The sequence below is a fragment of the Pelecanus crispus genome, chromosome 8 (genome assembly GCF_030463565.1).
Source record: "Pelecanus crispus isolate bPelCri1 chromosome 8, bPelCri1.pri, whole genome shotgun sequence".
NCBI classification, from domain to species: Eukaryota; Metazoa; Chordata; class Aves; order Pelecaniformes; family Pelecanidae; genus Pelecanus; species Pelecanus crispus.
In genome coordinates this window covers 4,372,128-4,386,578 of record NC_134650.1, presented here as the reverse complement: position 1 = coordinate 4,386,578, position 14,451 = coordinate 4,372,128, and positions in this window count along the sequence as shown.

Genomic DNA, 14,451 nt, shown 5'->3' with positions numbered 1-14,451 from the left:
GAACTTGCCAAGGCTGACGCTGTGATCTGGGGATTGGACGCCGAGAAGGCAGCGTGCAAAACCTGCTGCCTCCTTCTGACCTGCTGGGCAGAGTCTGTCCATCCTCAGAGCACAATAGCCTGAGGGTCCAGACTTGCTGGCAATATCAGGCTTCCTGGAGCTCATGGTGTGCTCATGTCTCTACCGAAGTCAGTATAACAACTTATGTCATTGCTTCTGGCTGCCATTCAGTAAAGCATCTCGAGGAAAGGACTTACACTCCTTTGGAATGAGACTTAAACACATGCTCCGGTGCCTCCTTGAGCAAAGATATCTATGCACCTGATAGTTGTGAGAAGGTGGCAAAGTACAGGCAAGTTCCCTACAAGCTGGCATCTTGTCCTCCTCAGGCCAGCATCGTGGTGCCCCAGATCCAGATTTACCCCCTTAGGCTTGAAGACAGGCCGTTCATGGGAGAAATTTCTGTGACCTTTCCAAAGCTCTCCCCAGGCTAGAGATGCCAGGCTTGAAAAAAGTCATTTGCCAAATGATTTCTTAATGTTTGTGTCTTCGGGTGAAATTTGTCATGTTTTTAATTTATTACAGAAGAAAAGTGGAAACAGGGAAGGCTTTATGATTTTTTAAATGTTCTAACATTTATTTCAGTGTTTCAGTTTTTATTACAATTATATTTGTGGCAGAGGAAATTTCTCAAGACCAAGACCTAATGTTGCTTTCAGCCACTAATGCATTTCCAATTAGTGTCAGAGAATGTTAAAACTCCTTTTGCTGCTTCAGAAGTGAAGAAAAGCCTCTGGCACACGAGTGTGCAACATTGCCACTCCTATTAGAAGTGATCGATGCTCAAGTACGGCTTCCTTTTACTATCCGTTTCCCTTTAGTGAGTCATGATTTTCCTCTGTTAATTTTCTCTTGAGCTGGCTTGCTTTCTGCAGGCTTCTTGGTGAGCATTTTGCAAAAGCCACTTAGTTCTTTTCAGGCTGCCATGTAAGAAGAAATCTGTTCTTTTCACACTGTTCTGACCAGAAATGCTGAATGTGCATCTCTCGCAATAGCTATTTTCCTTTCCTGCAACCACATCTGTAAGTGCCAGGCTCCCCTTTGGTGCAAATCAGCGTGGTTCCAGTGGTAGCAGCAGCGATGTGCAAACTGGTGTTATCAGATGGTCTGGATCTCATTTCAAGGCTCTGTGTTCTTCCTTGTGGCATCTGAACCTCAAATAAAATGTTTAATACAGTCACTTAACTCATGATCCCTGGATTTCCTACCTTGGCGTTGTTAATAACTTACATCCACTTCTGGCATTATGTGATACTTACTATAGTCAAGGAAGTCACGCCACCCAGTGAGTTAGATCACATTGTGACACTTCCTTGTCCTCTACGTCAGCATGAGGATCGCAAACAAAATTGATTGTTTAGGTGCTGTTCTTTTACCATTGTGTTTCAAGTAGAAAATTTTGCATGAATTTCAGATCTCAAAAAATAAGTTGAAATGGAAGTACCGACAGAGGAAAGGTGCTTCTTTGTGTTCTGAAGTTTTGCTTGTATAATGCTTCCCCAGTGAACACCTGTTACTTAATCCTTATGTTTTTCATCTCAGGAATATCTTCCTGATGCCTGGAAGGTGTGGCTGGGCTTGCGGTTGCCTTCCGTCGTGGCAGACGGATCTCGCACCTTGGCTGAGCGCAAGCAGCCCCCGGTGCCTGGTGGAGGAGGGCCGTGCTGCCCCCCCGGCAGATGTGCTTGGGGCTTTGATCCGGCTGATGCCGGGTTGCAGGCAGCCCTGCCCGTCCCTTTCATCTGCGGAGCCGAAGCTCCGGGGAGCGTGGATGTCAGACCTGGCCACACAACAGACACCGTTCAGCAGAGGGACAGAGAAACCCATGAGAAAACAGCTTCTTCTTGCTGCTCTGTGATCACCTAGAATATTTTGATCCGAAATATTATAAGTTAAGACGTGACTATATTAAATAAAATGAACACATATGGTGTTCTCAGAGATGCATGATAGAGATACCACATCCTGATCATATTAGCTACTGTCCATACATGGTGCATTCATTCACAGGCAGCAAGTTGGGAAGGAACCTCCTGGACCAAGATGTGAACTTTGATATGACCCTCAAACGTGCAGACCCATTTGCTGCAATATGTGTCCAGACACACTGGACTTGCTAAGTAAGTTTTTTTTTTTCCTAGGCATGTGGATTGGGATAGATGGTGGGAGGTGAAAACACCAGAAGTCTTGCATGAGTCCCAGCATATAGGTAGAGAAAATAGGGACTAACAGGGGAATAAAACCAGCAGGACTCTGAAGGCTGAACAGCCAGGATGGGGAAAATCAGGATGGGGAAAATGTATCTCATCCTGGCTGTAAGACAAATGGATTAATGTAAAAATGTAAGAAAGGCTACGGTGGGCCGGACTGAGGGTTCAACTGCCCTGGGAACCTGTGGTCAGCTGTAGCAAACACCACACATCTAAGGACCACAGACACCAGACTGCAGGAACAAGGCAAGTGTATGCCCCTCTGGTTTATTTTCCCAGGTTGCAGGCAGGGGTGGTTTTAGTATTTTATTTTAAAACTCCACATCTGTTGCTCTGTTTTGCTCCTCTACTTCCTAAAATAATTTTGGGTCACTTCATGCACCGGTGTGCTCAAAAAGGAGACTTACAGGTAGGATAACCATCCCGACCTGGTAACTAACCCCATGCAGCGCAGCATGGCGTGTCCAGACTTCATTTCCCGTGGCTGGTCACAGAGGGAGGGAGCTGTGAGACTTGGGGACAGCAGCATTAGTCACCTCCTTACCAAGGCCCTTGGAGCTGCTGTCTGCTTGTGAAATGTTGCGACGAGTGTTTGGTTTCTATTGGTGACATAAATCAATCTCACTGCCTTGGCGCTACTTTTCCAGAACAAAGAATTCCCAGAAAAGGGGAACCCTGCTGCTGGGTTGTATAATACAAATGTATGATCCTGTTGGCCACATGGTATTTCCAACACTGCATATTTTTTTTCTCCAGGATACAACCAGGGTGCTAATGAAAACCACACACGGAAGACCTCAGGATAAGCCCCAGTGTCTGCTGAAGAGTACATAGCTCTGGTCTGGGTCCTAAAGCAAACACAGATGCCTCTAAAGCAATTAGCAGAGAAAAACAACATGTGACTCGAGAAGGAGAGTCTATATGTGCCTGCAGACTCATGGCTGGCTGGTCTAGGCTACAGGATTAGCTTCCAGACTTTGCATGTGAAGAAGCAACGTCTAGCAAGGGGAACGGGAGCTGAACGTACAAGTGGCCATGAAGGCATGTTGAGCGTTGTTTCTCCTGCTGAGGACAGAGAGGAGCTGCTGTTCTCCTCCAGCTGGGGAGACCTTCCCACATCGCTGCTTTGTTGGCTGGTGAACCAGAGCGGAGCCTCAGCCGTCGGACAGCCAACCCCAGAGCCCTCCTCTATCTCAGTGCATTGCAAAAGTTCCCAACAGAAAGGTGAATCGTGAGCACCACAACCAAAATGAGAAAAAAAAAATCAAGCCTCTGTTCTTCAAACCAGAGCTGTCCTGTCTGGAGGGAATTAAGGAGCAGCCCGTTTCTCCTGCTCTGAGTGCTGAGGGCAGCCCTGGGCCAAGGCCTCCACAAACACCATCAAAATATTTTGACAGGCTTTAAAGCGCAATTTCTGCAGGGAAAAATTCCTTCTTCCAGGTTAGATCACAACAAATGACAAACATTTTTCTCAGCTATAAAGCTGAGTATTTCATGTAACTTTTTGATGCATAAATTTGCACAGGTGATACATTACAAATATCCAGAAACAGGTCCAAGCAGACAGATGAGGCGAAAACATAATTTTCTTTTATTTTTTTTAGCAATTCACTCAATAGAGAAACCAATGACTGAGCACAAGAATACTGCCAGAAGAAATTTTAAAAGCAAGTCCTCAACCTAGCAGAAACCTTCCAGCACAGCTTCACGCTATTCAGTGTGCTGGGTGGCACACCCACCGCTGGCTGTTCTGGCAGCATTCTCCTGTATTACTAATATGGGTTTAATTATATCTGTTGGTTTTGATTCCTGTAATTTTTCAGAGGAAAGCACTAAGGAACTACAAGTGGAAATTATTTGGTTGGGAGGTTGGGATTTTTTCTTCTTTTTCTTTATTTCTGTCTCAAAATATCTCTGGCAACACATAAAGTACTTTTCCATTGACATTGGTCATTCAGTAAGTTCTTAGGAAATTTTGGGTTGCCTTGTGATATTTGCCAGTTTGCTCCATAGAAAAATATATTTTGGGGCAGGCTGTAGAATTTCCCAAGAATTCAGAACATAGATTTCAACATCCTCCAGTTGGAAGAATTTTGGAGTGACAGCAGATCTATTTTCCAGTCTACACAGTGTGCTGAATCACCATCCTACAGCCAACACCTCCCTACGCTGAGCCTTGTTTGACACAGCATCAAACACGGGAGCTGAAAGCCAGCCCAGGTGTAATCCTGCATTTCTGTGCATCATGGTCTGATGCGCATGGGGACACAAGACAGATGCTGGCCCAGGAGTAAAACGCAAAAAAAAAAAAAAAAAATTAATTGCTGGATTGTACCTTCTTTATTCGAATACAAATTATTTTAGCTTTTCTTTTACCTATTGGCAACTCCTGCTGTTCTGAGTTAATGTGTGGAGCAGAGCATAGTCTCATGAATTCTGATTTCTCCAAGCATATTTTCAACACTTTCCTATTTCCCCTGAAACAAATGGTGTTGTAAGGAGGTTGCTGACTGGAGCAGCATCAGAGGTGGAATATTCCCAGGTGTCCAGCGTTTGGTCCCACTTCCCTATCCGCCCAAGTGCTTCTGGGGATCGCACCTCGTACCCCTCCAATGTGCCCTCTGTAGCGTTAGACCACTGGTGCCTAATTCACCAAGTTTCCCAGAGCCCAGACTCACTCCAGTGATGGGTTAAAGGGAAACCAGTTATCTTCATTCACCACAGAAACCAACTTTTAAGTGCTGTCCATCATTTATGCAAATGCCTCGTTCCTGGCATTTACTCAGGCACCCTCCGTTGCCAAATAAAACTCTTCTCCTTGAAGGCTGAGGCCGGTGATGAACCTGGGTGTCTGTGTTTAACTGGATTACAGCTGTCACAAATGATGTATTCTAGTAAAATCATTTCATCCTCCTTTTCTGTCTGTTCACCAGTACTTATGCAGACAGGTAATGAAATACCAAAGTACTCAGGCAGCTGCAGGTAGGGTTTAGGGTGGAGAGTTGAGGCTTCATTTGACTCAACTTTGGTAACTTACACATAGTCAAACAAACAGAAAAAGCTTTCTTGTTATTAAGGGAAAAGGTTAGAAATTCTACAATGTTTTTTTCTTTTTTTGCATGCCAAGAAGTTATAACTGCACAAAGCAAACCTTTCTCAAACTTTGTTAGGATTAAAATTAACTTATTCTTCCCAGCAGATTCCTGTAGCAAAGCTGTCTCCTCTCCAGTCCCTCATCTGCAAATGTAGTGACTGGGGAGCAGGAATGGGGCGAATTCTTAAATTAAGCTTGAGATAGCAGGTAGCAGCCTGTAAAACAGAGTCTACCCAAGTGGCTGCTCTCAGCAAAGACTTTATATTTTGAGATCCTTTTAATTGGAGAAATGAGGAAATTCCTCTCACCACAAACTTACTCTGTGAGGGCCTGACCCGAAGTCAATAGATGTCAGGACAAAACTGCCATGGACTGACCTCCATGGCCATGCTCTTTGCTGGTTATCTGTATGACTCCAAACACCAATTTTTGTGCTGAACATTTTCTGCATTGTGTACCTGAGACATGGTGATGTTTTTTAGTTTCAGCTGACATCATTCAGCCACCTTTAGGAAAAGAGGCTTACTTTTGTCCAGTACCAAAAAGAAAATAAAAATGCAAGTGGTTTTACTACGAATCCCCAAGACATCAACCTTTGGAGACATACCTGAGTGGGGATGAAGAGGCCATCTAGGGATCAGGAGTTGATGCCATAAAAGTCAATGTTTCTTGGGAACAAGTCTGAAAAACCCCACAGGGCTGAGCATTGAGTTTCGCACATTGGGATTTATCAGGGGACAGTCCTGGGCAAAGTTTCCAAAACAGCCATTTGTTCCTCTGCTCTCTAAATTTATGAGAGTCAAGCATCCAAATCCCTAGGATTTGCTAATGCCCCACAGTGTATGCACTTTCTGACCGGACTCAATATCTGAAATGACTAAATATCAAGAGCAGGAAAGTGGATTGAATAGAGACATCCTAGCCTCATAAAAATCCCTCCTGTGTCTCTTCTACCCATAAGCTTTAGCACCATATAGCATTTCTTTTCTTTAAAAAAAAAAAGAAAAAAAAAATCTGTTCCCATATTTAGGTTCCTCTCCTCCTGTGAATCATACTCAGATGATTTTCGAGGACCTTTCATTCTCTCTCTGCCTCACATGTTAATCCAAATCTCTTTTCTTAATTAAAGTTTTACTCTACAAGAGTCTTTAACCTCCATTTCCAAGGGGCAAAATCAAATCCAGCTCCTCTTGATAAGGAAAACTCATTTCTAGTTGATTGACAAGTTTAATTAAATACCAATATTTTCTTTTAATTGCTAGATTATTACCAAGACAGCAGCTTCAAGGATTATTATGGGTGCACAGGGGAATGGTACCTAAAGACTGAGCTGCACAACTGTCTTGCTTTCTGCTTTCCCTTTCCCAGAAGGGGTTGCATCTGCTCGATATTACACAGAGGAGCAGGGCATGAGCAGGCTCTGAGCTCTGATCACGCTTGATTAAGGCCGCTTGACCTTCCTGTGCTTGACTGCAGTCCTGAGCATCCCTATGGACACATATACGGTCTCTCTGTTAGGACACTGGACACCCCCTTCTGCCCATTGAGCTTGCTTGGGGCTTGGGGTTTTTTTAATTTGCTTAATTTGCTTTATTAATTTGCTTAATTAATAAGCAGCCAAGCCGTGCCAAGCCTTGGTCCAGATCTATCTCTGTTTATGCTGAAAATTGCAATTAATAACCAAAAGATGGCAGGATGGAAACTGCATTATGAAAAACATCCTGTCCGCATTCCTAGGGCTTCTCCGTATTACGACACTATGCGGTGTTGCAACACAGTGTTTGTTGCTGGAGAAAGTGGAAAAACCTGCTTATGGGTCTATTGCACCATGGTGTGTGCCAATAGCCATTATCTTTCCAAAACCAACAAATGTCTAGAGAATACAGGGTGGCCATTGCAGACCAGGGATTCTCTAATTAATTTAAACTTCATTCGCGATGAATCACTGCTTATTTCGGTTGCAATCTGCAAACAGGCATAGGAGTAATCATGTACATATGTGAAGCCTCATTTTCAAGGATTTATTCTTGACACAGATTTTAATAAATAATTGGTGAATAGTAGGCAAGTACAATTGTCTTTTTTTTTTTCCCCAGGTAGTTACACTTTACTTTGTTAGATTGTTAGAAGACAACCTAATCATAATAAAAGAGGCTAATAGGTCTTTCCTCCAACACACAACTAAGCCCTTCCCGTGTTGTTGTGATGTTATTTGTGGGATATGAGTCAGACATTGGTTTTGTATGAAAAATAGAGGAATGGAACTGAATCACATGAAAGGTATCATGGTAATGATCTTGGTGACAGGATAAAGACCCAAGAGCCAAGTCAGATAAACTTCCCTAACGAGACCTTCCACTGTCCTACATAAACCATATAATACAGCCTCAGATAGGAAGGCTACTAAATAACTCTTTCAAAGAGCAATTACATCCCAAATCTCCCTATCTTGACAAAGATATTGTCATGATGCCAAACTATTCATCACAGCCTATTAAGATGTCAAAGCTGGAAATTCTCTTTAATTTGTTTATGTATCTTAGGAAACTGTTTATGCTTTCCCATCTATTAAAGAAACACTTTTTAATATGTATTAACTGGGCTGTAGTTTTCATATGGTCTTTACTGTAGCTTTGGTGATATACAGGAATGAGATATGTTGTGGGGATCCTGATCCCTGATCAAAGAGACGGAGGGCCCTTGAGACCAGTCAGTTACAACATCAAGCCATAAGTTCACCGAAGCAGGAGCTGCGTGGTGAGGTTAACGTTACTTCACTAAAAGCAGAAGACCTCAGCTCTCTGCCTGGTTCAACCCACCACGGGCTGGCAAAGAAGGGCAGTATCATGTCCAGAAATATTCAGAGAGCCATTCCCTTACCCGTACATTTGAGATCTACTTCATTTTTTACGCACTTATTTGAAGGATATCTTAACCACAGATTTTCAGTTACGATTCTCACTAGGCATCTTCATCAAATTTGCACCCACATAACATTAGTATATGACTGTGATTAGGTTGTTATTTCATCTGTTCTTGCTTTTCACAAGTAAACTTGAACTCATTGCTGGCAAACAATTCAGATGCTCAAAAATTGCAAAACTAAGTGGTCTCCTACCCTCCTTCTGAAATCCTAAGATTGCCACAGCCTCTGGGTTATTTCTCCACATCAGTGTACCCACAGTTCAGTCCACATTATGCCAAACAAACATCACAGGCCAAAAGTGTTCATGATAGTATTTTTATAAAGTTAAAAACAAAAACACCGACTGTCGATAGTTTCCTTGAAACAGCCTTGACACCGCAAAGTACATTTCCGAGGCAATGGAAGGGATTACAGCTATAACACTCCCATTAAATTTAACAAAAGCTGTGAGACTGACTCTCCACATACATCACAGACTTTAGATGATCCAGAGGCTCAAAATTCAGCTTTCAATTTAGGTGATTTGTTTTATGACATATTCCCCCACCGCATAACTCCATTAATGTGCTGTTGGTTTTCAGTTTCATACGTGCTCTGGGCTGAGCTGTTAAGTATTTTGGAGCATGAGCATATATGACATGCTAATAGGGGTGATTTTCATGCAGCCATGCTGCTCTTACTTTTTTTCAACATATTCGATTAATCCTTCTCCAATATTTAAATTTCCCTTTCATTGCTGAGAAGGGACAGGCTTCAGCATCTCAAGATCCTTTTTCTCATCCAACTTTCCCCGTCCCATCATTGATGCTGCACTCAGCACCGGTTCCTCAGCTGGCACCCAAGGTGGAGGGTCCCCGAAAGTCACATTGGTTCATGGGCAACTGCATCCCACTCCCTTCCCGTGGGAGCCAACCCCACCTTGCAACCCCCAGGCAAAGGCATGTGTGCCATTTGGATGGGCAGAGATGTTATCCCCACCAAGTCGGAGCGAACCCTGAGCTCTTACTCAACATTGCGAGCACTGAGTGTGTGAGAGCGGTATCTGATACGCTAATTAGTGAAAATTGTTTCCTTTCCAACATCCTGTTATTTTACCCGCATGGTGATTTATTGATGTTAAAAATTGGGTTTGGCAGGTGGAGTCTTCCTTGCTGCTGGTAACTGCCAGAAAAGCAGGTGTCTTGTTTCTGGTTTTAAGAAGCTTTTGGGTTTTCTTTGCCTGGATACTTCTTTTCTTTTTGAATATACCTTCCCTTCCTTAATGGCTTTCTTCTTTGCAGTTCGTATCTTTTTTATTTTTTTTTCCCCTAATCTCTGATTTTGGAACATTTCCATATTTGACTGTCACTGGTATTTAAACAACTTCCTAATCTCTAGGATTTCCTTTCGTCTGTAAATCACCTTTAAAAACCCAGCAATCCCTTATTATTTCCTCTTTCATTTTCATTGTTTCATCTATAACAAGCAACATTAAATCCAGAGAGCATTTAGGACCAATTTCAATTTCTGCATGAAAAAACCCCAACATTTTTTCAAGCCTGAAGTAGGATTTTTGCCAGAGGGAATATTTGTTCTCTCTAGTAACAAGGTGACATGGTGCCAGTTCAGTCTAATTTCACATGGGGCCAGGAAAGATTCATTTAAATGGCTGCAATATTCATTCAGCGTTTCTTTCAGAGAGCCTCCTAAATAAACTGAGAGCTGCGTGATGTCTGCTGAGTTCTTTCCTTCCTCCCAGGGAAATAGGAGGACTGTACTTATTTTCACAGGTAGCAACAAAAGAGACCATCTGCTTGGCGATTTTATAATCAGCTTATTGATCTGCATGTGGTCACTGCGGGAGGCTTCAAACATGCCCCCTGAAGCCGCTGGCCGGAGGGGAGCCGCGATGTCTGCGTGCTCTTTGGGATGGGGACCAGCGTCTGCCCCTGCACGTTCCACCCCATGAGTAGTCCCTGTGGCTGCACTCCTCGCTGATGTTATTTGCACGCATCATTATTTGCAAAAGCTGGGCTGAAACCCAAAAGGGCAACAGGTGGGGCGAGAAATCAGCAAAGTGGGCATTGCAAGGGGGAGAGAAGGGGCAACGAGTTTTCTTGGCAATTAGCCGCCTGCAGCCTTCATATGTGGAAGGAGCCCAGCAGTGTCAATAATTGCAGTAATCAAAGTAAATCACGTCTTGCCACTTGCCTAGATGACATTTTCTCCCTGTACGTGAGAACAGAGGTGAATTTTCCAGCTGCATTTGAAGACAACGATTTCAGAGATTTTTCAAGAGGATTAGTTACACATTTCAGCTTTCAGTGCTGGAAAAGGAACTGGGATGGAAAAGAGAAATTCAGAGCTTTTTGTGAGATTTTGAAGAATGCTATGGAGAGCTAGACATAAGTCGGAGCAAAAATGGACCCCATGTATATCGGATCGTTGATATCTTTAAAAGAGCAATTGTGCTTTGAAGTACAATAGGAAAATAGAGATTTTTATCTCAATGAGGTACGAAGATAATTGCACACAGGCGCTTTAAGCAGCATGCTTCAGATTTAAGCAGATGGATGCAGAGGGCAAATCTGTGAAGGATGAATTATTTATTTTGGGCACACTAAAACTTTGTCTCTTAAAGGTCATCAAACTTTCAACAGAATTGACAAAGTCTGCTGCATATGTGAATGTGATTAATCTTCTCATTAGTCAGAGGCAACATTTTCTTTTGAACTTGATATGCCTGGTAGGGGAACAAAAAAAATAGAACAAAATCATTTATGGAAAAGTACAGCTGAAGAGCATCTGTTTGTCTTACATCAGTGGTTCTGCCCAATTGCTTACAAAAAATTAAACTGGAAACCTTAGAGCAGAATAATATGTTCTGTCCAGTAGGCACAAATATTTGACATATCTATCATTTTTAATAGGATTATAAAATTGAACGCCCCACAATCAAGCAGCATTTATCAATTAGTATGATGTCTCCTTAGTGGCTGGCTAAGGTACTTCAGTGTCAAAGGCAATAAAAGAGTCATTTACACCGTGTACCAGAAATCAGCAGTGAATAAAGAAGAAAGAAATGCCGTTGTTCATAATTGACTTCAATGAGACTGCTCACATGGGTAAGCTTAAACACATGCAGGAATGGCTTTAAACGGTTTACGATACTTTGCATTTAAATCAGATGTGGGTCAAAACTGGGTCCCCAGGTTGAATTTATCCATCTGGATCCTGATCGGTGGGGCCAGATTTTAATTTCTGAGGTTACGTTGCATTTCAGACAACACGGGATGGCTGTCCGCAGAGGGCTGGGACCACGGTTACACCGCCAGCCCCCACAGCTGGAATTTCCAGGGGAATTTTACACGAGTGAACTCAATGTGAGCCCACGTGCCAAAGCGGTTCATAGGCAAAGGTAACTCAGACTCTCGCCGGTCAGGTTTAGTTCCTCAGTGGAGGAACTAAGGAGAGAAACATTATTATTAATGGAGTTAAATAAAGAGATGGAGGCTCATGAATGATTAAAATATTGTGTCATTCAATGAAAGAGGTCTCCAATGGGACCACAATATAATATGGGACCACAGACAGGAACATCGTCAATAAAAATTTGGATGAGGTCTCATGGTGTTTAGGATCTGTTCCCTGTGCTGTTGGTGCCCCAGGAACAACTGAAAAACTCATTTCATGGTCTTTCCGTATAAAATAGGGGTAATAATTATCTTTCCTTTTTTTCAAAGTACTTTGAAATACACAGATAAAAAATTCTCAAGGTAAGTTACGTGGCACTAGCTGTTTCCAATAAAAAGTAGTTTCTATTACTTTTATTAAAGAGTAACTTATTTTTAAATAGACACTATTGATAAAACCATTTTTCATTATTGCTTTTGCATAAACCCTCTTTAATCTATTTGCAGAAGGCAGAAAATGCCCTGCGATTTTTCCGTCAAACAACTAAATGAACTAAATAGGGACAGGACAAGTGTTACTCCATCAGGCTGCTTAGCGCATTATAGTAATCCCGACATTCAGACCGTTTGATGTTAACAAATGCCTTAAGAAATCCTTCACAGAGGGATGGAAAGAGAGGCAAGAAGAGCTGCACAGGCGTGGGCATGGCTCTGCTAGCAAGAGCCACCAACTGGGAATCTGGCCTATTTTTCCGTGAAGATGTTCCCAAGGCTGCGGAGCAGCATCTCCCCAGGTCGGGAGAGCACTTTGCTCTGGGCACCAGGTTACCCGTTAAGTCAGATCTGCCAGTAAAACCAGCGTTACTGGAGGTAGAACCAAACTGACTACACGGACTTTATGAAAAGATGTTATTCCTTCCAAAAGAGTAATTGAACGGGAGCTGATTTGGTGTCTGGCTTTCATTTTACCACTTAATTCCTCCACAGAGGGTAAACGTTTAATCCTCACAGCCTAAACCAGAGCTGACCTACTCATCTCCACCATCTCCTACAAAACACCCACCAGACGCTTCGGAGAGGGGAAGGATGAGGACATGCCATGTAGGCAACCAGAGTTCAAAAATACAGATAACATCTTCATGCTACTGTCAAATTAAGGATATTATGTGACTACTGTCTGTGAAAGGAGGCAATTAATTTAATCAAATAACTGATAACGCTTCTTAAAATTACATCTCTTCTCTTCATCTTCCCAGCTTAAAAATCAATAGGAAATTACAGTCTAATGTACCTGAATATTAAAACTCAGAGATTCGTGTAGAATAGGAAAAAAACCTGAGATCCTGGCAATTACTCAGATGACACAGTTATTGAGTTAATGACACAGACCTGAGTTGATTTTTACTGTGGGAGTGGAGCCAGGATAATATTAATGGTTACTTTTGCGACTCTAATAACAGCACAGAGTCTTCATTGTGCTCAGCAAAAGCGAACATTTTAACAAACGGTACCTTCTTTTTAATTGTGGGGACTGCAGCCTTACTACCTCAAAGCATGGCATACACATGTTTTAGTGTAAGTTCCCCTCTACTCAGCAAAGTATTTCAAGATGCACGAAAGTACCTTTTTTAATCAAGAAGCGAGCAACATGAAAGGCTGCGTCTATGCGCTAGCTTGCCTTTCATAAATAACTCCTCCGCTATATCTTAAATATAGTTGCACAAAAAAATGCTGTGGCTATTTCGCAAACCTGCATCCAACCTAAGTGCTGCCATAAGGACAGCTTTGTCTGAAACCCAGCCGCCTGAGAGGACTACGCCACCGAAGTTTTTGGACTTAGGCTTAAATGAAAAGCCCTCGGGCACTTCATTTGCAATGATATGGTATAGACAGGGAAAAACCTCAGCAAAGCACAGAGACAGCCTGGGCACCCCAGGAGCCAGGGCAGGGCGAGCTGGTGTCAGTCCAGCTCTGCTGCTGGCACGGTCCAGGTCAGGCATTTGCATGGGTACTTACAAGGTCAGGCATTTGCATGGGTACTTACAACACTCTCTGAAGACTTAAATCAGCCTCAAAATGACAAAGCTGCGAGAGCCGTGGCGTCGTTTGCAATGGAAAACTGGTCTGAAAGGAGGATGCTGAGCATCATCCGACCGGGAAATCCCGCAGCCCCGTGGCAGGGCATCAGGCAGGGATGGCCCTCACTGCTGACATACCCCATGACTAACCCATATTTATTCGCAGCAGAAACCTAGCACAGAAACACTCAAAACTCAACTCTGAGATGCTGTGCATCTACCAGGACCACAGCAGTAATTAAGAGTGAAAGATCTGCTGCTAAATATCATGGTGTGGTGTTATTTGCATGGTGAGGGCTGAGCAAAGCAAGCTTCAGAGGCTGTGTTCTTTGCAGAGATTTTTGTTCTTAAGAGAAGATTGTAACCAAACTACCCTGGGAAGAAAAGGGCCTTTGAACAACATACTTATAAAATTCTAAATTTAAATTTAAACACACACACAAATCATTTCTGAATGTTTATTTCATTTCACAACGGGAAAATCCCCCTTCCTTTGGTTAGAATTATTACCTCTTAATGGGTACCAGAAGATTTGTTCATTGCCATAATTTTTTCCAGGATTTTTCTTCCTTTGTGTGCCCACAGTGTTCTCCTGTTTTGCTCTTTACAGTAGTCCCGAGAATGTGCCCTGTATTCACTGGGAAAAACAACTGGGTGGTTTCAGCAGCACCTGAAATTTCCAGGCAGGCAA